Source organism: Sorex fumeus, unplaced genomic scaffold, assembly GCF_029834395.1.
Source record: "Sorex fumeus unplaced genomic scaffold, SorFum_2.1 ptg000041l, whole genome shotgun sequence".
NCBI lineage: Eukaryota > Metazoa > Chordata > Mammalia > Eulipotyphla > Soricidae > Sorex > Sorex fumeus.
Window position 1 is genome coordinate 11,509,851 of NW_026606098.1, and position 27,715 is coordinate 11,537,565.

Below are 27,715 nucleotides of genomic sequence, written 5' to 3' on the forward strand. Positions count from 1 at the left end.
TGAAATACGGGTATTAAATACTGCAAAAAGTTAACAGTTTATTGATCACTTGATCACTTGATACCCCGTTACTCATCGATTTACTCGAGCAGGTGGCAGTAACGTCTCCATTCATCCCTGTTGCGTGTTAGCGTAGCCCAATGGCATCTGCTCGATCTAGGAATAGGGAAACCCTCAAACCTATCATTCAGGGACTTGACGAATAAAATAACAGTTTAGTATAATTTATTTAATTTAAAAATCTAGGAAATTCGCAGCCACCAGCCATTCCAGTGCAATTACAGGTGCAATTGGGAATTCAGGATCTCGGTCGAGCTGTTAATGTAACGAACCTTGTAGGTGAAATACATGCACACTTTGGATAGCACATGTGGAGGGATATTGCTAAAATTGACTTCATTGGTTTCATTTTCAGGAAACTGACCTGGGCCACTCAACATGGCTTTTATTGTTCCTGATGTTAACGCATGTTCTCTTTTTACAATAAACTCATGGCCATCAGAGGATATTAATTTGACATACATAGCATCAGGGCCTTCACAGCCACCATAGGTTTTCTCTTCTCCATCCATTATGTTCTTAAAAAATTCTACTTCACTCCCGTTGGAAATTTAGGAGTTTCTTGACAGCTCCTCAGCCAACACAGCCACTGCAGCCCCTGCACCCGTGCCTGCGCCCCAAGGAGAAGGGACCACTATTTAAATGATTCTTAGAGCACTCACTCGGTATGGTAGATGCCCGCTGAAAGTAGAATATAGAGCAACCATGATGGCCGCTTGCTATATGCATTGCAAACCATAATACCCCAAAAGAGAGAGAGAGTAAAAGGGAATGTGTTTGCCACAGAGGCAGGTGAGAGAGATTGTGTGGAGGTGGCAGGAGGGATACTGGAAACATTGGTGGTGGAGAATGGGCACTGGTAGAGATATGCGTACTCGACCATTTTATGACGGAAATGTCATCACGAAAGTTTGCAAATCCATAACTGAACCTCATAGTGATTCAGTAAAAAATAAAAAAAAAACAGAATAGAAGGAAACCAATCTAAGGGAAATATATTTATACAGAGAGATAGATGGAGAGACAGACAGATATGCACACAAGGCTAAACTGTAACAACATGTTACTAATCTATTATAGAAGTGCTTAATGGCTCCTGGGTGAAATGCAATGGCCTTGACATACTTTCCTCTAAGAAACAATTTTGGGATCATTTTTAGCGAATTATAAATAACAACAGTACAAAATGAATTCTTTTGGCTCTGCATTAGGGCAGGGTTTTAGGTTTGGGATGGAAACATTTGAAATATGGTGATGAGAAGTTGTGATGGTGGTGTATTGGTGTTTGAATATTAAATGCACTCAAATATTGTGAACAACTGTATCAAAAGGTAAAGGTAAAAGGTAAAGGCCGTCCCGTTGATCGTCGATTTGCTCGAGCGGGCCCAGTAACGTCTCCATTGGAGACTTTGTTGTTACTGTGTCTGGCATATCGAATACTCTCGGTAGCTTGCCGGGCTCCCCGGGAGGGGCGGAGGAATCGAACTCGGGTCGGCCATGTTGGCCGCTTGTAAGGCAAACGCCCTACCCGCTGTGCTATCGCTCCAGCCCATTAAAAAATCTTTTTAAGAGATCAAAGCAACAATTCTAAGTGTGGAAAACAATGGAGAGGAAAAAATATCAAGAATATCTCAAAAGTTTCTGTATTCAAATATCAGGTGTTCACTAATAGAATTCAGCATGGTCCACAAGGCTCATGCTGAAAAATAAATGTTGAAAGCCCCAAAGGTACCCTGTGTAGAGAAGGATCATGTGAGTCCAGCACTAAGATAGAGGCTTAGGACTGTGATCATTAGAAAACTGTTGGTGGTCAAAAAATGAAAATGTATAGAGGAAGACCACTTAAGATCAAGATTGAATCAGTGCGGACTTATAATATTGAGTATCGAATAGTGGAATTTTCTGCTATTCACAGTTCTCACACTTCAGTCTATAAACCAGTAGGAATTTCATCTTGCACATAGCGTTGTAGCACTGTCCTCCCATTGTTCATTGATTTGCTCAAGTGGGCCCAGTAAGGTCTCCCTTGTGAGACTTGTAGTTACTGTGTTTGGCATATTGAATAGGGCACGGTAGCTTGCCTTAATTTGCTGTGCAGGCAAGATACTCTTGGTATCTTGCCGGGCTCTCTGAGAGGGGCGGAGGAATTGAACTCAAGTCTGCCAGGCCGAGTCAATATATTTACTAAATTTAAATATAGTAATACCTCAGTGAGAGCAATCGTAAAGAAGATAGGTATTTGGCTTGGTCAGGTACCTATCCAGGATGTATCTAAGGCTTCCCATATATTTCGACAAGCACTGCCAGGTATAATTACTGAATATCGAGCCAGGAGTCATCTCTGAAAATTTTGGCGTTCCCCTGCAAACAGTAAGAACTTATGAAGTGCCCACTGTATACAAGCCACAGTTTTAAGCACATTAAGAGGCATTAGTTGATAATATTTTGTTAGAAATGCTCTAGCATCAAAGATATAAGATCAAAGAGATAGTATGTGGGAAATTGTCTGCCATGAAGGTAGGGGGAGGACGAGAAAGGAGGGATATGCTGGGGAGAATGGTGGTGGGGAATGTGCACTGGTGGAGGGATGGTTGTATGAACATTGTGTGTGATCCTTCCCCAGGAAAGTTCCTGATTCGGTCTTTGCACTGATTCCTACTGCTCATCATTTTTTCATTTCTAAAATATATTTCTGCTCAAGCACTAAGCAATAATCTAGGGTTTAACATATGAATATTCCATGTGACTGACCCTTGTTCTATCTCCATCACCACATATCGTCCCATGAGCACCACCAGAAGTCACTCCTGAGCACAGAGACAGGAGTACCTGAGTATCACTGGGGCTACCCCAAATCCTCTCTCTCTAGACACACACACACACAAACACATATACATAATACACACACACACACTTTCTAGGCTGCATTGATAGTACAGTGTGAGGGTGCTTGCCATGAATGAAGATAATCCTCAAGGGTTCAAGGGACCATACTTATTGGGATGGCAGGGATTGAATCCAGGTCAACCATGTGCAAGGCAAGTGCGTTTCTCACTGGATTATCACTTTGATCCAGATGACGGCACTATTTTAAATGACAACTGCCTTCAAGTATTTCTTGTGTTCTTTCTGGTTCTTTTTAGAAGTCCCCAATTATCCCTAACTACTTGGGATTTTCTAACAGATGGTATAATTTGTTGATCACAATAATTGGTTATAATCTGTCTAAATTGTTTCTCATCTGCCAAATCCAATTGCCACTTTGAACCTCCAACCAGCAGCGGTCAGTCACAGAGAATGAGACAAACACAGAAGTAGACAAACACGTGGATTGACCTAGATTTAGGGTCACCTGTGCAGCATTTAATGGTCTCATGGCAGGTCAATATAATGCAATATTGCTCCCCTAACCCCAGCAGATCCCTAGAGGTGAGCCAATGTTGGAGTTGACAGAGACATCAAGGACAGTTAAGAAGTATATAAACATGCCACAGGAACCTGGAGAGCAGAGGCTAGTGTAGTTAAAAGAGAATCAGTAGGCATCTGTAAAATATAAAGTTGTTTGCGCAGGAGAGAGAATTCAGTGGGCAGGGTACCTCTCTTGCACCCATTCTACCGAGCTCCTCCAGGAGTGATTCCTGAGTGTGGAGCCAGGAGCAAGCCCGGAGCACGGCTAGCTGAGGACCCAAAATCAAAATAAATAAATAAAAGATTGTGAAAATTGTTTATTCTAGTTTTGACTATATTGCCGCCTAAATCTAAAAGACCCTACAAAGTATTAGTCTATGTTGACCTGGACCAAGTTTACAGCTGGCAGGTACTGTGTCATTAATTCTATCCTTGCCTTCTCTTCTTTCTGGGTGCATGTTTGCTAGCGGAACACACTAAACTTAGGGTTTTTTGTTACAGGAAGATTGCTCATAATAATTCATCATTTCCTAACTCTACAGTAAGTAATAATGTATATTATGAAGCATTTACATATCACTTAATAATATTAAACATTATACAGTCTCCAGCCCCCACACATGGCTGCCCTCGCGGGGGCCCCTCGGAGGGGAGCGGGTTGAAATTTCCTCCCCACCCTGACCAGGGCTCCAGCAGCCGAAGACCTCCAGGACCAGCCACCACCATGCTGAGACCACTTTCTGCACACATGAAGGTACTGGCAGAGGGACAAAGCCACGCGGGTTCCGGGGTCGAGATCTCCAAGTCTACTTGGATTGGGGCCGGGGATCCTCCACCCAGATCCTCCAAATTCCAGTAGGCTGGGGTCACACCCACCAACTGGCACCCTGGTGCCTTGTAATCCCATCAACGGCCAAGACCCAGAGACTATAAAAACCAGCTCCCGGAAGAGAACAGTGCAGTCTCCTGTCCCCGCGCCTGGCTGCCCTCGCAGGGGCCCTTTGGAGGGGAGTGGGTTGAGCTTTCCTCCCCGCCCCGACCAGGGTTCTGGCAGCTGAAGACCTCCAGGACCAGCCACCACCACGCTGAGACCAGTCTCCGCACACATGAAGGTACTGGCAGAGGGACAAAGCCACGCGGGTTCCGGGGCCGAGATCTCCAAGCCTACTCGGGTTGGGGCCGGGCTTCCTCCACCCAGATCCTCCAAATTCCAGTAGGCGGGGGTCACACCACCCAACTGGCCCCCTGGCGCCATGTAATCCCATCAACGACCAAGACCCAGAGACTATAAAAACCAGCTCCCAGAAGAGAACAGTGCAGTCTCCTGCTCCCGCGCCTGGCTTATTATGACATCTTATTCCTACTTTGCACAAACTGGCAGGCTACCGAATGTAGTCTGCCCACAGGGCAGAGTCTGGCAAACTCCCCGTGGCATACCCAATATGCCAAATACCAGTAACAATGATGGGTCTCATTCTCCTAAAGAGCCTTGAATATAATCTCAGGGCTAGGATGAAAGAGATGTTACTGGGGCCTTCTCGAGGCAATCGACGAATAACAGGATGGTCGTGATTCGTGTCGTGATACAAAATACACTAGTAGTAACTTAATGTTATTGGTTAGCTAGGCAGTATATATTATTACCTAGTAACTGTTGATTTAGTAATGAAATAAGTAAGCTCTTGAGTAGGAGTATTTCCCTAACCTAAGAGTCTAAGGAAGGTGAAACTGTTATATCTCTCTTGTAAGATTCCATCTCTCTAGCCTGCTTAAGTCTACATCTCAGTCTATCCAATCCAGTCTTCTTCTTGGGAATCTGACCCCCCCCTATTGGCTAGCCTCTACCTTTCAACTGCCTGCTTTATGACATCATTCTCCCATCAACTCTACCAGCACCTGGTAGAATCCTGGGGCTCCTATGCAGTTGTTTGTAAACAAGTTTGGATCATCGCGAGTGACCAGTGACCAATGACCAATCACCAGTGATCAGTCATCTGTACTCAACGCTTGTGGACTCCCGCTTCAGTGTTCAGACGTACTCTCATATCATCTCCTCTTCTCATTTAGCTTTCTTTGATATTTCCTCTTTTCTGATCATGTCAGGTAAGGAATAATATTTTTCAAAGATTTTTATGAGATTTCTTATCCCTAAAATTAGCAGTTAAGGAAAAGCAGCATGTAATAATAGAGGAAAGTATTCAACTAGAATATGGTAAGCCTTATTTTAGCTTGATGTTCACATTTGCTTTGTGATTTTAGACACTGACTTACTTTCTCTCAAATACAAAGGGTATATCTTCATTCATTAAATTAAATTTGATATATATTTACGACCTCAAGTACATGTTTATATATGAGTGTTCACTCTGTGTTTCCTTTTCATTAGTATTTTGACATTATATCCATGAAATAAATTAAATCAGAGACAATATTTTGACAGAAACAGAAAATTCAGTTTTAGTAGAAAACCTAATATCTACCAGGATATTTTATCTGTAACGGTCTCTCCACTTGTATTTATAATTTAGTATTTTAAATTTAGTGCTATTCAAAAGTCATTATCATGTGTCTTTTGAGTTTTCTTTCTAAACTTGATGATAAGAAAAACTGGATTGTGGAAAAGGTGTGGAGTGCTGAGTGGTAGGGGGGCAAGTCCTCAAAGGTAAGGAAGTTTACGGTTATTATCAACAAACTTTGACCAACAGAAGTCAAGAAGTAGAAGATGATATGAGGGAGAATAAAATAGGAAAGAAAGATTATGGAGGGAAATTTCCAAGGACGGAGATACAGTTTGAGATGGAATTTTGGAGAGAACCAAATATTTCAAATCATAACAGAAAGAATATTTTTAAATATGCTGAGAGCAAGTCAAAGCAGTTAACTTTAATCAATTATAGTACTAGAAAACATACTATGCCTCGAGTAGAGTACCAGTAGGAAAAAAAGTCTATAGAAAACCATGATTGTGGTTTCTTTTCTTATTGTCTCAAGAACATAGTTGGCACTTGGCAGTTTTGATGGAAACACATTTTAGAAGTGATATTTCCTATAAATAACTAATACATGTTACCTAGGGAGATGGAAGATACATCATCTTTAATGTTTTTATTACATTCTAGTTTGTAAGGTACATGTATGGTCTGCCTGTTAAAATAAAGAAGTGGTATCTCCTAAGTTGAATCAGGAGATTTGATTCTTTTGTGTGGTAAGTAGGGTCCAGGATAAAGGCAACGCTTCAGCTTCACAACGAGTTTCTTTCTGGGCTGCAGTGATAAGTAGGGCGTTTGCCTTGCACGCGGGTAGGCCATTTACCTTGCATGTGGCCGACCCGGGTTCGATTCTCAGCATCCCGTATGGTTCCCTGAACACCACCAGGAGTAATTCCTGAGTGAATGAACCAGGAGGGACTCCTGTGTAGTGCCAGATGTGACCAAGAAAGAAAAAAATTGTAGTTTCTTCCTAACATGACAGCATTTTGATAGCAGTTGACATCTGCTTTTAGATCCTAAGAAGAAATAAAAAGGTCAAGTTTCAGATGTATAATTACACATTGATTTCAGTGCTGTGGAGTCTGGGTTTTCCTACATTAAAAATATTTAACTTGGATTTTGGTGATTGTTTCTGAAACTTTGGGAATGACATTTTCCTGGTTGATAAAGATACTTATTATCTAAGTTTTAAAAATAAATCTGAAATTTTGTGACATTTTTAAAATGGCCTTTACTGCTTCTTGTGTGATTTATTGAAATTGTATGTTCTATTTAATACCTGTTGTTTGATGGCTAATATTCATAGGTATGAATGAGATTAATAATGTCATTTCCTTGAAATTATTATATTTATTTCTGCTTTATATTCCTTTAATATATATACTGGCTATGAAATGCAATCACATTTATTATATTTTCTGCTTGTTATGTAAGTTACTTTTAAATCTTCTGTTTTATGGACTGGTAAGGTATACACTCAAAAATCGTCTTCTATTGCCGTTTTTGGCTAGTAGTTTTTGCTAAAATAGAATTTCATCTTCATATCATATACATGACACAATTTCTTAAAAAAATTATTGTACTGTTTTCTTTGTTGTGTTTGGGGATGACATTCACTGTTGGCCAGGGCTTACTCTTGGGGCTGCTCTCAATCAATACTGTACTATGCTGCTTGCAACGTAGCCCAGATTTCATTAATATCTACAAACTTCTTTTATAATTCTGTGATACATATTTTTCATGATTTTTTTCTTGGTCTCTATTCTTGTCACATGTACGTCACGTGAAAAAGACAAATTTTATTTCAGTGTGCACATTATTCTTAATTAGATTTGTAAGTAACTCCTTTGCAGGAAAGCAACTTGAGAGTCAGAATTTAAACAACAATCTTCCTTAAAAAAGCACATCTTGAGAAAAACTAAGGTACTCATTTTTGAGGGGGGAACAGAAACAAGGGTACAGTTGTGAACCTTTAATTCATCAAGTACATTGATTTATATATGAGCCGTAGATTATAGATAGGAACCACACAAGAAAAAGGCAAACCTGAAGATTACACTGCTAATAGTTGTAACAACCCCACTTGCCTATATGAATGGAAAGTATCTTCCTCCTAGTTTCTGACATTGTAGTGATCAAGCCAGAGACCTGGCAAGAAAGTCCACATGCTTAGGTTCTGTATCCTGGTAATACATAAGGGACAGTAAAATAGTACAGGAGGGGTAAGGCATTTGACTTATAGGCAGCTAATCCAGTTGGATCTCTGTCACTGCATCCAGTTTCCTGAGCACTACAAGGGGTAACTTCAGAGTACAGAGCCAGGAATAGCCCAAGATCACTGCCAGATATTGGTTACAATCCACTCCACCCCAATCCCAATTAAAAAAAAAGGGAAAGCTTGAACAAGTCTGTATGCCAATTCTGGTCCTCGGTTTCTTTCTTCTCCAATAAAATGTTAGTCATTCTCTTAGGACTTCCTAGTTCTAAAATGCTTCCACTCTAGGCAATAATGTAAAGTTCAACAGAAGAGCAAGCTAAAGGTACAGCTAGGACGAGGAGAAACTAGCTCTAAGCAACAAATCCATGCACCAACATCACCAGAGTCTTCTATAGCTCTGTGTTCACTTTGGGAACGTGTTGCCAAATACACAAAGTGCAAAATGTTCCAGTTTTTCAACCACCCAAAGTTGTTTGTACCTTCGGTAACTTACTTCATTGTTGGTATTAGAATCTTCTCTATATCTGAAACTTTAAATGAATTTTGCTCCTCTCAAACGTTTTCGGAGGGAGCTGGAGTGATAGCACAGCAGGTAGGGCGTTTGCCTTGCACGCGGCCAACAGGGTTCCATTCCCAGTATCTCATATGGTCCCCTGAGCACTACAAAAAGTAATTTCTGAGTGTTTGAACCAGCAGTTACCCCTGTGCATCGCTGGGTGTGACCCAAAAGGAAAAAAAAACTTTGTTGGAGGTTATCAGTCTCACAGATTTTTTTCATCACCCTCTTGTTCCTTACAGAAAATATTCAAACTCCATCTGTATTGGAAACTGCACATTCTCTGCAGCTTCCTCTTCTCGTGGTGAACAATGCAGCTTCCTTAACAGGAAGTGTCTGCAACTGCTCCAGAGTATCTACTCCAACTGGTAGATCTGCTCGGCTCCTGCCATCAGATTCTGGCATCTCTTTCTAACCACTCATGGGTAGTGCCTATCTTGAACAACATTCTAGCACAACAATGATGCCTGGAGTGTCTGGCCAGAGTCAGCTATCCACTTCGTCTGCTTCCAACCCATGATTTTTTGGAGTGGAATATAGCAGAAAGTACTGAAAAGAAGCCTTACATGGGAGACTTTACTGTGATTATCCTTGACAAAAACACCACTGTCTCTTCCATGTCTATGGCAGTTCGCTATGAGAAAACCTTAGATACCAACCACAAGGTGTCTCTGTACGCATCATTTTCTGCCAGTCTTGTTGAAAGGACACCAACTAAGGTTCCAAATCAGAGTTATAGCCTGTTGCTTCCCTACCAGGAAGGAAACCAAGTGGTTTACCATTATCAGGGCACTCCAGGACCTCTCCTTTCTGGAGAGGACATCACGACATGGGTGGAAGATAAACAACTTCCCCAGCTCTTTGATTGTTTGGAAGACCTAGATCAATGCATAGATCCGCAGGGATTGAACACCACAGATACCATCACTCTGAATCAGGGACAACAGTACTCAGGTGGCACTAAGGGGACCTCCCACCCAATACAGAAGAACAAAAACCAGGCCTCTGAGGCGCTGGAGGGAGAACCCAAGGCCAAAATCCACTCACTCAGAACACTTGCAAGGGGGAGCAGGGATTGTTTGTAATGCTGCAGCCAGTGATAGGTGTCCAATGACCATGGCCGTACCTAACAGCAAACCTCAGAAAGTTGAGTCCAGCAGGATCAGCAAGACCAAGAGCCGTGGGCAGGAGAAGACAAAAAAGGCCAGAGAAATCTCCAAGAAAGCTGATGACAATAAGCAGACAGGGAAAAAGGTGAAGGCAGAAAAGAATTCCACCATTGCCAGGATGAAAAGCAAGTTAAGTCAGCCTGAACTTGTACAAGAGGCCCTTAAAATGCCCCGCGGCTTACAGGATGATGCAAAGAATATCTTGGAGATGCAAAGAATTCAATAGAAATGACATCTGCAGTTGTACATTCATTGTAGAACTCTTTGCAATAGCCAGAATTTGGAAAAAATCCAAGTACCTGGAAACAGATGACTGGTTAAAAAAAACTTTGGTACAACTACTCAATGGAATACTATGCATCTGTAAGAGAAGATGAAATGATGAAATTTGCATATAAGTGGAGTGATATGGAGAATATCATGCTAAGTGAAATCAGTCAGAGAGAGAGGGATAGACATAGAATGACTGCACTCATTATTTAAAATATTAATTGACAGAATTGGAGACTAACACCAAAGATAATAGAGATCGCTCCAAGGCTTGGAAACCAGTCTCACGTGCTGGAGGAAAGGCAAATAGAATAGAGAAGGGACCACTATTTAAATGATTCTTGGAGGGCTCACTTGGGATGGTAGATGCCTGTTGAAAGTAGAATATAGACTAAACATGATGGCCACTTACTACATGCATTGCAAATCATAAAACCCCAAAGGAGATAGAGAGTAAAAGGGATTGTATTTGCCACAGAGGCAGGTGTGAGAGATTGTGTGGAGGTTGCGGGAGGGATACTGGGAACATTAGTGGTAGAGAATGTGCACTGGTGGATAGATGGGTACTCGATCATTTTACCACCAAATGTACTTTCGAAATGTAATCAAGTTTGCAAATTTGTAACTGAACCTCATGGTGATTCATTAAAATATAAAAATAAATAAATAAAAATAAAATAGAATAGAAGGAAACCAATCTTAAGGGAAATATATTTATACAAAAAGATAGATGGACAGACAAACAGACAGACACACAGATAGAGAGATATGCGCACAAGGTTAAATCTTAACAACATGTTACTAATCTCTCATAAAAATGCTCAATGGCTCCTGGGTGAAATAAAACCGTCTTGAAATACTTTCCTCTAAGAAACAATTTTTGGATAATTTTTAGCGAATTATTTATAACAGGCAATACAAAATTAATTATTTTGGCTCTGCATTAGTGAGGGGGGCCCCTGCCAGATCAATCCTCCAGCCCACGGATGTGGCCCTCGGGTCCGTAGGTGCAGGGAGGAATTGACCCAGTGAACACAAGACATAAGAGACATAATGCAGTTTAGAAGCAGAGAGAAAAAGGGACAGGACAGAGCAGATAGGAGAGCAGACAGGATCGGACAAGATAGGCGTTTATTCAGGGCAGCAGGGGCTTAAATACCTATCAGTACAGATAAAGCACAATTCAGTTACACAAAAAGGGTCATGTCCATAGTCCATATATGGTTAGTAAGGTAACAAAGTCTATATATTTTCACATATCAGGCATGAGGTAGTTACACAAAGGGACATTCAATATATGATTTACAAAGTTTATACCTTTCACATACCAGGTTAACCACTGTCAGTTACTTCTTGTTTTTACTGACAGTGATGACAGATGTTTTCTCAAGATAACCATACATAGCACAGGCATGTAGGCCCTTGGTCAGTTAAAGGGCCAGCTTCCCACACATTAGGGCAGGGTTTTAGGTTTGGGATGGAAACATTTGAAATATGGTGGGGAGAAGGTGTAATGGTGGTGTATTGGTGTTTGAATATTAAATGGACTCAAATATTGGGAACAACTTTTAAAAATAAAATTAAATTAAAAAATCTTTTTAAGAAATCAAAGCAACATTCTGAGTGTGGAAATCTATGAAGAGGAAAACAAAATCAAGAATATCTCAGAAGTTTCTGTATTCAATTATCAGGTGTTTAGAAAGAAAATTCAGCCTGGTCCACAGGCTCATGCTGAAAAGTGAATACTGAAAACCCCAAAAGTGCCATGTGGGGAGAAGGATCATGTGAGTCCAGCACTAAGCTAGAGGCTTAGGACTGTGATCATTAGAAAACGGTTGTCAAAAAATGAAAGTGTATAGAGCAGGACCACTTAAGATCAAGGTTGAATCAGTGCGGACTTATAATATTTAGAATCTAATAGTGGAATTTTCTGATATCCACAGTTCTCACACTTCCGTCTATAAACCACTAGGAATTTCATCTAGCACATAGCACTGTAGCACTATCCTCCCATTGTTCATCGATTTGCTCAAGCGGACCCAGTAACGTCTCCTTTGTGAGAGTTGTTGTTACTGTGTTTGGTATATTGATTACGGCACTGTAGCTTGCCTTGCTTTGATAAGGGGGCGAGATAATCTCGGTACCTTGTCAGACTCTCTGAGAGAGGCGGAGGCATCACACTCAGCTCGACCAGGCTGAATAAATATATTTACTATATTTCAATATAGTAATACCTCAGCAAGAGTCATAGTAAAGTATATAGGTATTTGGCTTGGTCAGGGCCTATCCAGGTTCAATCTAAGACATCCCATATTTTTCAACAAGCACTGCCAGGCATAATTACTGTGTCGAGCCAGGAGTAAGCTCTTAGAATTTTGGGGTGTCCCCGCAAATAGTAAGAATTTATGAAGTACCCACTGTATACAAGCCATTGTTTTAAGCATATTAGTAGGTACTAAGTTGATAATATTTTGTTAGAAATGCTCTAGCATCAAAGATATAAGATCAAAGAGATAGTATGTGGGAAATTGTCTGCCATGAAGGCAGTGGGAGGGTGAGAAAGGGTGCGGTTTCTGGGGAGACACTCTGAGAGTTGTGTGCTCGCGGGTTCTCTGGATGGCTCTATCTCAATGCCTGCGTTTGGTGCCCTAGAACTACTGTGTGTATCCTGTATATAGAAGGCTGTTTGCCAAGGGAAGACAAAGAAAGAGACCAGGGCCAGGCCAGTTGATCTTTGTAGCAGTTTATTACCAGGAAGTTTATTCCATAGAAGAAATTTATGTTATGGAGGGCCTAGGTCTCAAGCACATATTCTCCTTGCTAGTCTCCCCGTGGTCCATCTTGCACCCCTGCTCTCTGTCTCTGTCTCTGTCTCTGTCTCTGTCTCTGTCTCTGTCTCTCTCTCTCTCTCTCTCTCTCTCTCTCTCTCTCTCCAGCTTCCTGTCTCTCCAACTCCCTGGCAGTCTGGGCTGACACTCCACCCAGTCAGGTAGGCAAATCAACATAAGAAAGCCCTTCCTGATGGCCCACATAAAAGGTAATTCTAAAGCCCTTCCTGACAGCCCAAGGGCAAAATACCTCCTAAGGTGTTTTTCTCTTTTCCTCAGTCCAATAAAATATCAAGAAATTATCAACTATCAACTATTTCTGAGGCTCTGCAGAAAGGACAGAACAGTGTTATCCTACAGAATGTGCACTGGTGGAGGGATGAGTGTTTGAACATTATGTATTTGTAACTCAAACATGAAATCTTGTAACTCTCTCATAAAATAAATATTTTATTCATAAAATAAAATTTAAAAATTATAAAGACTCAAGAGAACTCTCCAAGAAAAGATAAGAAAATAAAGAAAATGTTATTCAAAATCAATTTGGAGTCCCATCCCTTCCACGCCCCAATGGAGCTAGCCCCAGCAGACAAAAACCTCCAGAACTTGAAAGCCATGATCATGGCTGCTATCCTCATGTGTGGAGAATCCTCATCTATGCGTGAATCTGCAGAAAAACTCAGGTGTGTGGGACTTCTGATTGAAAACTCCAGGCTCAATGAAATCAGAGAATTGGTGACCTCTCCCCAATTGCCCCCGTTTCCAGCAGCCTGGCAGTCACACCCACAACCACCTCTGGAGTCATATAATCTCATCAATGGCCTTGAGTCAGAGACTCAACAATAAATCTCTCAGAAGAGAGCACACAACAACACCATAGACATGCCCCTAGATCCCATGCCAGCCTGTTTTATTCAGGGCATTCCGGGGGGGGGGGGGGGCGGTTGAGGTCCAATGAAGCCAGTCCCAGCAGCCAAGAATGTCTTCTTTCCTCCTTCCTTCCTTCCTTCCTTCCTTCCTTCCTTCCTTCCTTCCTTCCTTCCTGCCTTCCTGCCTTCCTGCCTTCCTGCCTTCCTGCCTTCCTGCCTTCCTTCCTTTCTTTCTTTCTTTCTTTCTTTCTTTCTTTCTTTCTTTCTTTCTTTCTCTTTCTTTCCTTCCTTCCTTTCTTCCTTCCTTCCTTCCTTCCTTTCTACTTTCCATCATTCCTTCCTTCTTTCCATCTCTCTTTCCTTCCTTACATAGGTCTTTCTTTCTTTCTTTCTTTCTTTCTTTCTTTCTTTCTTTCTTTCTTTCTTTCTTTCTTTCTTTCTTTCTTTCTACCCTTCCTTCCTTCCTTCCTTCCTTCCTTCCTTCCTTCCTTCCTTTTCTTTCTCCTTCTCTCTCTTTCTTCTTCTCAGTCTTGATTTCTTTCTTCGTTTTGCTAATTAGGGATCAGCAAATATTTTCTATTTAAAAAACTACACATAGTCAATTGGTTACTCTTTGAGGATCTGTCTCTGTCTCTGCTCATCTCTGCAGTTGTAGTATGAAATTCGTCCCTGGCCACTTGGGTGATCCATTCCCAGCAAAGTTCCTGATTCTTTCTTTGCACTGACTCCTACTGGCTCATCTTTTTTATATTTATAAAATATATTTCTGCTCTAGTGCTAAGCAATAATGTAGGGCTTAATATATTAATATTCCATGTGACTGACCCTTGTTCTATCAGCACAACATATGGTCCAATGAGCACCACCAGGAGTCACTCCTGAGCACAGAGACAGGAGTACTTGAGTATCACTGGGGCTATCTTAAATCCTCTCTCTCTACTCACACACAAAAACACCCATACATAACACACACATACACACACAAACTTCCTGGGCTGGATTGATAGTACAGTGTGTACGGTGCTTGCCATGTATAAAGACAATTCTCTAGGGTTCAAGGGAACATACGTATTGGGATGGCAGGGATTGAATCCAGGTTGACCATCTGCAAGGCAAGTGCATTTACCACTGGATTATCACTTTGATCCAGATGACGACACTATGCTCAATTACAACTGACTTCAAGTATTTCTTGTGTTCTTTCTGATTCTTTTTATAGGTTCCCAAATATTCCATACTACCTGGGATTTTCTAAGAGATAGTATAATTTGTTGATCACAATCATTGGTTATTATATGTGTAAATTGTTTCTCATCTGCCAAATCCAATTGTCACTTTGAACCTCCATTCAGCAGCGGTCACTCACAGAGAATGAGACAAACACATAAGTACACAAACACGTTGATTGACCTAGCTTTAGGGACACCTGTGCAGCATTCAGTGATCTCATCGCAGGTCAGTACAATGCAATATTGCCCCCCCCCAAGCCCAGCAGATCCTAACAGGTGAGCCAATGTTGGAGTTGACAGAGACATCATGGGCAGTTAGGAAGTATATAAACATGCCACAGGGACCTGGAGAGCAGAGGCTACTGTAGTTCACAGAGAATCAGTAGGCATCAGTAAAATATAAAGTTGTTTGCGCAGGAGAGAGAATTCAGTGGGCAGGGTACCTCTCTTGCATCCAGTCTACCGAGATGCTCCAGGAGTGATTCCTGAGTGTTGAGCCAGGAACAAGCCCTGAGCATGGCTAGGTTAGCACCCAACATCGAAATAAATAAAAAATGGTGAAAGTTATTTATTCTAGTTTTGTCTATATTGTCCCCTAAATCTAAAAGACCCTACAAAGTATTAGTCTATGTTTGCCTGGCACAAGTTTAGAGCTGGCAGATACTGTGTCATCTATTCTATCCTTGCCTACTATTATTTTCTGGGTGCATGTTTGCTAGCAGATCAGCCTAAACTTAGGGGTTTTTGATAGGGGAAGTTTTCTCATAATAATACATTATTTCCTAATCTTAAAGTAAGTAACAATATATATTATAAAACATTAACATATCAATTAATATTATTGAACATTATACAAAATACACTAGTTGTACCTTATTGTTATTGGTTAACTACGCACTATAAATTATTACCTAGTACTTGTTTATTTCTTAATGAAATATATAAGCTCATCAGTATATAGGAGTACTTCCCTAACCTCAGAGTCTAAGGAAAGTGAAACTGTTATAACTGTCTTGTAAGATTTCATCTCTCTAGCCTGCTTAAGTCTACATCAGAGTCTATCCAATCCAGTCTTCTTCTTGGGAATCTGACGTCCCAATTGGCTAGCCTCTACCTTTCAACTGCCTGCTTTATGACATCATTCTCCAACCAAACCTACCAGCATCTGGTAGAATCTTGGGGCTCCGTGTAGTTGTTTTTAATCAAGTTTGGATCATCACGAGTGACCAGTGACCAATGACCAATCACCAGTGATCAGTCATTGGTACTGGACACTTGTGGACTCCCGCTTCAGTGTTCAGACATACTCTCATATCGACTCCTCTTCTCATTTACCTTTCCTTGATATTTCCTCTTTTCTGACCAGGTCAGGTAGGGAATAGTATTTTTCAAAGCTTTTTATGAGATTTCTTATCCCTAAACTTAGTAGTTAAGGAAAAGGAGCATGTAATAATAGAGGAAAGTATTCAACTAGAATATGGTAAGTCTTATTTTAGCTTGACATTCACATTTGCTGTGTGATTTTAGACAATGACTTCCTTTCTCTCAAATACAAAGTGTAATTCTTCATTTACTAAATTATATTTGATAGATATTTACGACCTCAAGTACATGTTTATATATGAGTGTTCACTCTCTGTGTTTCCTTTTCCTTTTAATAGTATTTTGACATGATATCCATGAAATAAAGTAAGTCAGAGACAATATTTTGACAGAAACAGAAAATAGAGTTTTGGTAGAAAACCTAATATACACCAGGATGTTATATCTGTAGCAGTCTCTCCACTTGTATTTATAATTTAGTATTTTAAATTTAGTGCTTTTCAAAAGTCAATATCATGTGTCTTTGGAATTTTCTTTCTAATCTCGATGATAAGAAAAACTGGATTGTGGGGAAGGTGTGGAGTGCTGAGTGGTAAGGGGGCAAGTCCTCAAAGGTAAGGAAGTTTAGGGTGATTTTCAACAAGCTTTGACCAACAGAAGCCAATAAGTAGAAGATGATATGAGGGAGAATAAAATAGGAAAGAAAGATTATGGAGGGAAATTATCAAGGAAAGAGATAGAGTTTGAGATAGAATGTTGCAGAGAACAAAATAGTTCAAATCAAAACAGAAAAAATATAGTTAAATATGATGAGAGCAAGTCAAAGCAGTTGACTTTAATCAATTCTAAGGACTAGGAAATATAATATGTCTCTAGTACAGTACCTAACTCTACTAGAGGAAAAACAGTATCAGAAAATCATGGTTGTTGTTTCTTTAATTATTGTCTCTAGAACACAGTTGGCACTTGGCAGTTTTGAATGTAAACACGTTTCAGAAATGATACTTGCTATAATTAATACATATTATTTAGGGGGATGTAAGATACATCACATTTAATGTTTTTATTACATTCTAGTTTGTAAGGTACATGTATGGTGTGACTGTTATAATAAAGAAGTTATATCTTCTAAGTTGAATCAGGTGAATTGATTCTTTTGTGTGGTAAGTAGGGTTCTGGTTAAGGCAACTTGTCATCTTCACAAAGTGTTTCTTTCTGGGCTAAAGTTATAGGTAGGGCATTTGCCTTGCACAGGGACAGGTCATTTGCCTTGCATGTGGCCGACCTGGGTTCGATTCTCAGCATCACGTATGGTTCCCTGAACACCACCAGGAGTAATTCCTGAGTGCATGAGCCAGGAAGAATTCCTGTGTAGTGCCAGATGTGACCAAATAAGAAAAAAAATTAGTTTCTTCCTAACCTAACAGCATTTTATAGCAGTCGACATTTGCTTTTAGATCCTAATAAGAAATAAAAAAGTCAAGTCTCAGATGTCTAAGTACACATTGATTTCAGGTTTGTGGAGTCTGAGTTTTCCTATATTAAAAACATTTAACTTGGATTTCGGTGATTGTTTCTGAAATTTTGGGAATGACATTTTCGTAGTTGGTTAAAGATACTTGTCATCTAGGTTTTAAAATTAAATCTGAAACTTTGTAACCCTTTTTTAAATGGTCTTTTCTGCTTCTTGTGTGATTTACTGTAATGGTATTCTCTATTTAATACCTGTTGTTTGATGGCTAATATTCAGAGGTATGAATGAGAAGAATAATGTCATTTCCTTGTAATTATTATATTTATTTTTGCTTTATTCTCCTTTAAAACATACACTGGCTAAGAAATGCAATCACATTTATTATATTTTCTGCTTGTTATGTCAGTTACTGGTAAATCTTCTGTTTTACGGACTGGTAAGCTATTCACTATTGCCTTTTTTGGCTAGTATTATTTGATAAAATAGAATTTCAATTTATTATCGTGTATATGACACAATTTCTTAATAAACTTTTGTACTGTTTTCTTTGTTGTGTTTGGGGACGACATACACTGTTGTTCAGGGCTAACCCAATCAATTACTGTACTATGCTGCTTGCTACGTAGACCAGATTTCATTAATTTCTACATACTTCTTTTTCAGTTCTGTGATACATATTTTTCATGATATTTCTTGGTCTCTATTCTTCTCACACGTAAGTCATGTGAAACATACAAATTTTATTTCTGTGTGCACATTATTCTTAATTAGATTTGTAAGTAACTCCTTTGCAGGAAAGCAACTTGAGAGTCAGAATTTAAACAACACTCTTCCTTCCAAAAGCACATCTTGAGAAAAACTAAACTACTCATTTTTGAGGGGGGAACAGAAACAAGGGTACAGTTGTGAACCTTTAATTCATCAAGTCGATTGAGTTATATGTGAGACGAAGGTAATAGATAGGAACTGTATAAGAAAAAGACAAACCTGAAGATTACAAGGGTAATAATTGTAACGACCCCACATGCCTATATGAATAGAAAGTATCTTCCTCCTAGTTTCTGACATTGTAGTGATCAAGGCAGAGTCCTGGAAAGAAAGTCCACATACTTAGGTTCCGTAACCTGGTAATACATAAGGGACAGCGAAATAGTGCAGGATAGGATAAGGCATTTGCCTTATAGGCAGCTAATCCAGTTGGATCTCTGTCACTGTATCCATTCTCCTGAGTACTAAAAGGGGTTACCTCCGAGTACAGAGCCAGGAATAGCCCAAGATCACTGCCAGATATTAATCCAAATCCACTCCATTCCAATCCCAATAAAAAAAAACCCGGAAAAGCTTGAACAAGTCTCAATGCCACTTCTGGGCCTCGGGTTTCTTTCTTTTACAATAAAATGTTAGTCATTCTCTTAGGACTTCCTAGTTCTAAAATGCTTCCATTCTAGGCAATAATGTAAAGTTCAACAGGAGAGCAAGCTACAGGTAGAGCTAGGACGAGGAGAATCTAGCTCCAAGGAACAAATCCATGTACCAATATCACCAGAGTCTTCTATAGCTCTGTGTTCACTTTGGGAGCGTGGTGTCAAATACACAAAGTGCAAAATATTCCAGCCTTTCAATCACCCAAAGTTGTTTGGACATTTGGTAACTTTCTTGACTGTTGGTTTAGAACCTTGTCTATACTAGAAACTTTAAGTGAATTTTGCTCCTCTCAAACGTTGTCAGAGGGGGCTGGAGTGATAGCACAGCAGGTAGGCAGTTTGCCGTGTATGCGGCCAACCGGGTTCCATTCCCAGCATCTTATATGGTCCCCTGAACACTGTCAGGATTAATACCTGAGTGCATGAACCAGCAGTAACCCCTGTGCATCGCTGGGTGTGACCCAAATAGAAAAAAAAGTTTTCAGAGGTTATCAGTCTCACAGATTTTTTTCATCACCCTTTTGTTTCTTACAGAAAATATTCAAACTCCATCTGTATTGGGAACTGCACATTCTCTACAGGTTACTCTTCTCGTGGTGAACAATGCAACTTCCCTAACAGGAAGTGTCTGCAACTACTCCAGCGTACCTACTCTAGCTGGTAGATGTGCTTGGCTCTACCATCAGATTCTGGCATCTCTTTCCAACCACTCATGGGTAGTGCCTATCTTGACCAACATTCTAGCACAACAATGCTGCCTGGAGTGTCTGGCCAGAGCCAGCTATCCACGTGGTCTGCTTCCAACCCAAGTGTTTTGGAGTGGGATATTGCAGAAAGTACTTAAAAGAAGTCTTACACGTGAGACTTTACTGTAACTAACCTTGACCAAAACACCACTGTCTCTTCCTTGTCTATGGCAGCTCTTGATGAGAAAACTTTAGATACCAACCACAAGGTGTCTCTGTACGCATTACTTTCTGCCAGTCTTGTTGAAAAGACACCGTCTCAGGTTCCAAATCAGTGTTATAGCCTGTCACTTCCCAACCAGGAAGGAAGCCAGGTGGTTTACTATCATCAGGGCACTCCAGGACCTCTCCTTTCTGAAGAAGACATCACGACATGGGTGGAAGATAAACAACTTCCCCAGCTCTTTGATTGCTTGGAAGACCTAGATCAATGTGTAGATCCACAGGGAATGAACACCACAGATACCATCACTTTGAATCAGGGCCAACAAAACTCAGGTTGCACTAACGGGACCTCCCACCCAACACGGAAGAACAAAAACCAGGCCTCTGAGCCTCTGGAGGGAGAACCCAAGGTCAAAATCCATTCCAAAGACCCAGAACACTTGCAAGGGGGAGCAGGGATTGTTTGTAATGCTGCAGCCTGTGATAGGTGTCCTGGGACCACAGCCATACCTAACAACAAACTTCAGAAAGCTGTGTCCAGCAGGATCAGCAAGATCAAGAGCCATGGGCAGGAGATGACAAAAAAGGCCTGAGCAAACTCCAAGAAAGTTGATGACAATAAGCAGACAGGGAACAAGGTGAAGGCAGAAAAGAAGTCCACTAATTCCAGGATGAAAAGCAAGTTAAATCAACCTGAGCTGTTCCAAGAGGCCTTTAAAAAGCCGCAGCTGCCTAGTCATGCACATTCTGGAGTTTGATGCACTGGGGAAGAAGAGCGATCCGAAGCCTGGATCCTCTTCCTACCGGGTCCAGAGTAGTTCAAAGAAGCCCAAATATTTCCAGCCCTCCTCAGCTGTCAAAGCACAGCCAGGTGCTACACGGGATGGAAAAGGTCTTGAAAAAACTCAGGTCAAAGCTCAGAAACCAAGCAGCAGTGCTGAAGAACGCTCGTTTCCATCCCAGTCTGAGCTGCCACCTCCGGGAAGGTCAAATTGGAACCTTTGCCTTTTCTTACCATGGAGAAGCTGCAAGCTCGACGTGTTCCTTGGAAACCAGTCTCTGGCTTCACATCGTCCTGCTGCAGCTTACCCTGCCAGGCATGGCTCGACCAACTCAGCTCGGACAACTGTCACCAATTCATTCCGGCCAGCGACTGCATATTTGTCACACCCTGCCATACCATCTCAGCCCATCTTGACCAGCTTTGCTGAGCTCTACTAGTCTGCCTATTTCTCAGCCTGCAAATTCTAGACCTGCTCCCTCCAAGACAACAGCTAGCACTTGTCTCCAGCGGGGCCCTCTTCCTGTCTCTGGAAGTGAGAGCCAGGTTCCACCCAAACGTCAGAGTCAGTTTTGACTCCAAGACTTTTGTTTCCAACCAATTCCATGGAGAAAGCACAATGTTCCTGAGCCAGTCATGTCAAAGCCCATCACAAAAGAACAGAGACCAGAGCATGAGGCTATGAAGAGGAAGGCTCAGAAGGAGCGTGAGAATGCTGCAAAATACTGCAAAAAAACTCTTTGGGGAAAGTGCAGTTTTTTATCGAGAGAGAAAAAGATATGGACATCTCTTGATTCCATGGCTATAAGTAGCTGGAATGGTTGGTGCTAATTTAATTACCAGATGGTTGCCTTAGACAAACACTTGACATGCCATACACATTTCATTTATACACTTTTCAAAAAAATAAATAGATGCATATAATTTAATAGATTAGTAATAAAATTTCTGAATGTTGAGAGCCTTTCCATTGTGGTCATCATTTGGAGGGTGTGAGGATTGAAGGATTCATAAGAAACAAATATAAGTTAGAGGGGGGATAAAAGGGGAAACAGACAAGAATCTATTAAAGAGAAACTTGTCTCAGGTTGTAAAGCCCATAAGAGGAGAAATTTTATGGGCATGATTAAGAGTTGTGGGGTGGATCAGAGAAATAGTATACATGATAGGGCATTGCAGAAGGCTGACCAAAGATTCATCCCTGGAATCCTATGTGGTCCCAGGGGTTTCACTAGATGTTATCCTTGAGCACAGAGCCAGGAGTAAACCCTGAGTACAGGCAAGTATGTTTCCATCGCCAGTCTCCTCCAAAAAAGAATGGGAGAAATGGCACAGTTTGGTTAAATATAAAAAAATGTAATAGGCTGAAGAAGGAGGATTAGTATAAGAAGATAACCTGTTGAAAATTAAAAATAGTTTCACAGAGGCTGTCTTTATGTTTCATGACCTCCGTTATTAAATAAAGAGATTTGAGACATGTCTCCAAAAGGTGTGGGTGGTCTATCCATAAGTGATCAGGCTGTGGGATGCTAACACATATACTGGGGTCAGAACCAACAGATGAACAGTCAACGGCCCTCAGAGTTATTCAGGGGTGACTATAAATTGTCACCAAGCAAAGATAACAGTTGTAGCAAGAAGCCTGAAAATAAGCAATTTGAACATGTAAAGATCAATCGCCATGTACTCAGGCCCATGGTTCATCCACCCTAGATGCACCATTTCACGTTATCTTCCCAACAATCCTCAGAGCCAGTATTACCGGGACACTAGAACATCGTGGTTCAACAATGAGGTGTACTACAAAGCAGTAATAATTAAAACAGCATGGTACTGGAACAAAGGCAGAACTGCAGACCAATGGAACAGGGTTGAATACACTGACATCTCCCCTCAATCATATGATCATCTAATCTTCGATAAAGGTGCAAGTAATGTGAAGTGGAGTAAGGAAAGCCTCTTTAATAAATTATGTTGGCATCATTGGACGGCTACATGCAAAAAAATAGGCTCAGAACTCTGCCTAACACCATGTACAAAAGTAAGATCAAAATGGATTAAAGACCTCAACATCAGACCAGAAACCATAAGGTACATTGAAAATAAAGTTGGCAAAACCCTCCATGATATTGAAGCTAATGGTATCTTCAAAGATGCCACGCCACTGGCCAAGCAAGTGAAAACAGAGATAGATAAATGGGACTATCTTAAACTAAGAAGCTTCTGCACCTCCAAAGAAACAGTGACCAAAATACAAAGACAGTCTACAGAATGGGAAAGGATATTCGCCGAATACACATCTGACAAGGGGTTGATATCCAGGATATACAAAATACTGGTTAAACTCCACAAGAAGAAAATAACCAACCCATCCAAAAATGGGGCAATGAAATGAACAGAAACTTTCTCAAAGAAGAAATCCGAATGGCAAAAAAGCACATGAGAAAATGCTCTACATCATTAATCATCAGAGAGATGCAGATCAAAACCACAATGAGATACCATCTCACACCTCAGAGACTGGCCCACATTCAAAAGAACAAAAGCAACCAATGCTGGCGTGGATGTGGCGAGAAAGGGACACTCCTTCACTGTTGGTGGGAATGTCCACTGGTTCAGCCCTTCTGGACAACAGTATGGACAATTCTCAAAAAATTAGAAATTGAGCTCCCATTTGACCCAGCAATACCACTCCTGGGAATATATCGTCAAAGGTGACATGCCACTGAACAAGCAAGTGGAAACAGAGATACACTAATGGAACTCTCTTAAACTAAGTAGCCTCTGCCTCAAAAGAATCAGTGAGCATAATACAAAGACAGTTTAGAGAATGATAAAGGATATTCACCCAATACCCATCTGATAAGGGTAAATATCAAGGGTATACAAGGCACTGGTTGAACTCTATAGTAAGATGACATCCATTCCATCAAAATGTGGGGTGATGAAATAAACAGAAACTTTCTCAGAGGAGAAGTTTGAATGGCCAAAAGGCACATGAAAAAATGCTCTTCATCACAAATCATCAGGGAGATGCAGATGAAAGCAAATAATACCACGTCAAACCACAGAAACTGGTACATATCCAAAAGAACAAAAGCAACCAGTGTTGGCATGGATGTGGGTCTAAGTGCACTCTCTTTCTCTGCTGGTGGGAATGCTGAGTGGCACAGACTTTTTGGAAAACAATATGGACGTTTCTCAAAAAAACTAGAAATTGAGCTCCCATTTGACCCCGCAATACTACTTCTGGGAATATATCCTGGAGATGCAAATAATTACACTAGAAATGACATCTTGTACACGCATTGCAGAACTCTGCAATAGTCAGAATCTGGAAAAAAATCCATGTGCCCGAGAACATATGACTGGTTAAAAACAGCTTTGGTATATCTACACAATGGAATACTATGCATCTTTTAGAAAAGGTGAAATAATGAAATTTGCATATATGTGCATCAATATAGAGAGAGTCATGCTAAGAGAAATCATTCAGAGAGAGAGGGTCGGACATAGAATGACTGTACTTATTTGTGGAATATAATGTGACAGTTGGGAGACTGACAGATAGAATAGAGAAGGGAGCACTAATTTTTAAGATCATTTCTCCTGCCCCTGCGCCTGGCTGTCCTCGCCAGGGCCCCTTGGAGGGGAGCGGGTTGAGTTTCCCTTCCCACCCCGACCAGGGCTTTGGCTGCCAAAGACCTCCAGAACCAGCCACCTCCATGCTGAGACCACACTCCACACGCATGAAGGTACCAGCAGAGGAACAAAGGCATGTGGGTCCCGGGGCTGAGATCTCCAAGCCCGCTTGGATCGGGGCTGAGCATCGTCCAACCAGATCCTCTAAATTCCAGTAGGCAGGGGTCACAACCACCAACTGGCCCCCTGGCGCCGTGTAATCCCATCAAGGGCCAAGATTCAGAGACTATAAAACCCAGCTCCCGGAAGTGCACAGTCGCGAATTATCTCATTCCTACTTTGGACAAACTGGCAGGCTACCGAATGTAACCTGCCCATATGGCAGAGTCTGGAAAACTCCCCGTGGCGTACCCAATACGCCAAGTACCAGTAACAATGATGGGTCTCATTCTCCTAACCCTGAAAGAGCCTTGATAATGGCCCTTTTTAAAAAATCTCAGGGCTGGGACGAAGTAGACATTACTGGGGCCTGCTCGAGGCAATGGACGAACAACAGGATGGTCGTGATTGTGATCGTGATCATTTCTTAAATTTAATCAAATAATTCCTATTACCTAACTATAGAAAGATAAACTGATTTCATAAATCCTCAAAAAAAGGCCAAAAAAGATCAAATACGAAGTGTTACAATCTTTCAATCATTTGAGCCTTTATTAACATTCAAGTACCGTTTGCAAGATATACAGGTTTTCCTAATCTTCTAGTTCAATGTTTTAAACCTAGGTTATTTCTGAATCTAACACAAAGTAACTCACTAAAGTTGGCCAAGTTTAAGTGAACTATTTCTAGCTATCAGCTTGACAGTTCTGTTGGTAGTTTAGGTTTGTATAATTGACATTACTTGTCACTAGGTAACAGAATAGAGTTCTGATCTTGAGTCTTTTATACTAAAATATGTACCTGTATGTCTTATGAAGTTACTAAAATATATGCAATTAACATGTATATTGTTTACTTTACTACTTTCATAAACTAGAAAGTACAACATTAGTTCTTTTAAGAGTAAAATTTAATTTTATAACTCTTGTTTTTTTAAATTTTCTGAAGTTTCTATAACCTTGCTCTGGCCTTATCTAAGCATTACAGGAATGCACAGGGTTGCCCCAGACCTAGGCACACAGGAGGCTTGTAGAGACTTGGTTCTTGATGGTTGCAGTTCCCAGAGAAACTGGTTCATACTAAATCCATCTGAAAGAACTAAGTTGAAAGCTTAATTTATAGACTCTATAATGACAGCATTGTCGTCACTACTAGATAAAAGAAATATAAACTCACGTTCAGTGCTTCTTTTACCATAGCTTCTCATCAGCTATGCTGTCATGGTTTTTAATATTTTTGGTATGTTGAGTAGGAGAGCTTATTGACCTCCTTATTAAGTTTAAGTTCACACTACCTGTGTGTAAAAGACCCACCAATCGTCACTGTCATATTCACTTGGGATGATAAATTTTAATAGATGATTATGTGTAACAAAGTATATTGTAAGCATTGCATTGTATATCTCAAAATGTTTCTCATAAATAAAACAAATGAAAGGAGCAAGATTAGAATAATTCAGGGTGGTCTAGTTTTTAAAGTCTAGTGAGGTTAAGTCTTAATACGTACATACAAAAATGTGAAAGCAACAAGGAACTATGGAAGAAAGAATAATGGGGGAATATAACTATAGTAAAGTACATACTGTGAATTGGTTAAAATGAACAATGCACATTTAATCAGTCATGTAGCTGACCTGTTGGCTAAATGCAGTTACTAGCTCCAAACACTGACTAGTAATCTTCCAAAACTGCTTTTAAATCAAGTTCTTAAATCTCAGCTATAAACAAAAGGACAAGTAACATTTAAACAATACTGCAGTTTATCAAAAGACAGATAAGAAATTTCAACTCTTATGTCTTTGACAGTTATAAAAAAATTGAAGTCCTGGCTAAGTTATAAACATGTTTATAATGCAACATTTGCATAATGAATAATGCTACTAATGATGTCTAGAAGATCAGGATAGTTTAAAAACAAAACAAAACATAAAAATACAGAGCCAATTATTTACTTGTAGAACATGTACATTTATGCCTAAATTTTAGCATTTACTGTACCACCATTAATTTAAAAAATCACATCCAAAATATAAGGCAAAACCACCTACGAATTGGCATATTAGTTTATTTCTCAGTTTTTGAAGATGTCCTTAATTTACTGATGTAGCAAACGAATATCAGCTCTGATTGCTATGCAAAAGAACAGAAGATAATCTGCTTGGTAATGAACATTAAAAGTTCAATTGCACACAGGCAACAAGCTATATATGAAAAGTTACTAACTGAACTATGGGTATTAAATACTTAAAAAAGTTAACAGTTTATTATAATTTATTTTATTTAACAATCTAGGAAATTCGCAGCCATCAGCCATTCCAGTGCAATTTCAGGTGCAATTGGGAATTCAGGAATCTTGGTGGAGCCGTTAGTGTAATGCACCTTGTAGGTGAAATACATGCATACTTTGGATAGCATATGTGAAGGGATCTCTCTAAAATTGGCTTTTTCGGTTTCATTTTCAGCAAATTGACCTGGGCCACTCAACATGGTTTTATTGTTCCTGATGTTAACGCATGTTTTCTTTCTACAATAAACTCATGGCCCATCAGAGGATATTAATTTGACACACATCGCATCAGGACCTTCACAGCCACCATAGGTTTTCTCTTCTCCATCCATTATGTTCTTAAGAAACTCTGCTTCACTCCTAGATGAAATTTAGGAGTTTCTTGTAAGCTCCGGAGCCACCACAGCAACTGCAGCCTCCACACCCGCGCCCGTGCCCCAAGGAGAAGGGACCACTATTTAAATGATTCTTGGAGGGCTCACTTGGAATGTTAGATTTCTGCTGAAAGTAGACTATAGAGCAACCATGATGGCCACTTGCGATATGCATTGCAAACCATAACACACAAAAGGAGAGAGAGAGTAAAAGGGAATGTGTTTGCCACAGAGGCAGGTGGGAG

General features: G+C 40.4%; 1 pseudogene; it reads right to left on the bottom strand.

Moving 5' to 3' along the window:
- Positions 1–234: 234 nt before the first annotated feature.
- Positions 235–27,432, bottom strand: LOC130028897 (elongin-C-like; annotated as a pseudogene).
- Positions 27,433–27,715: the final 283 nt, after the last annotated feature.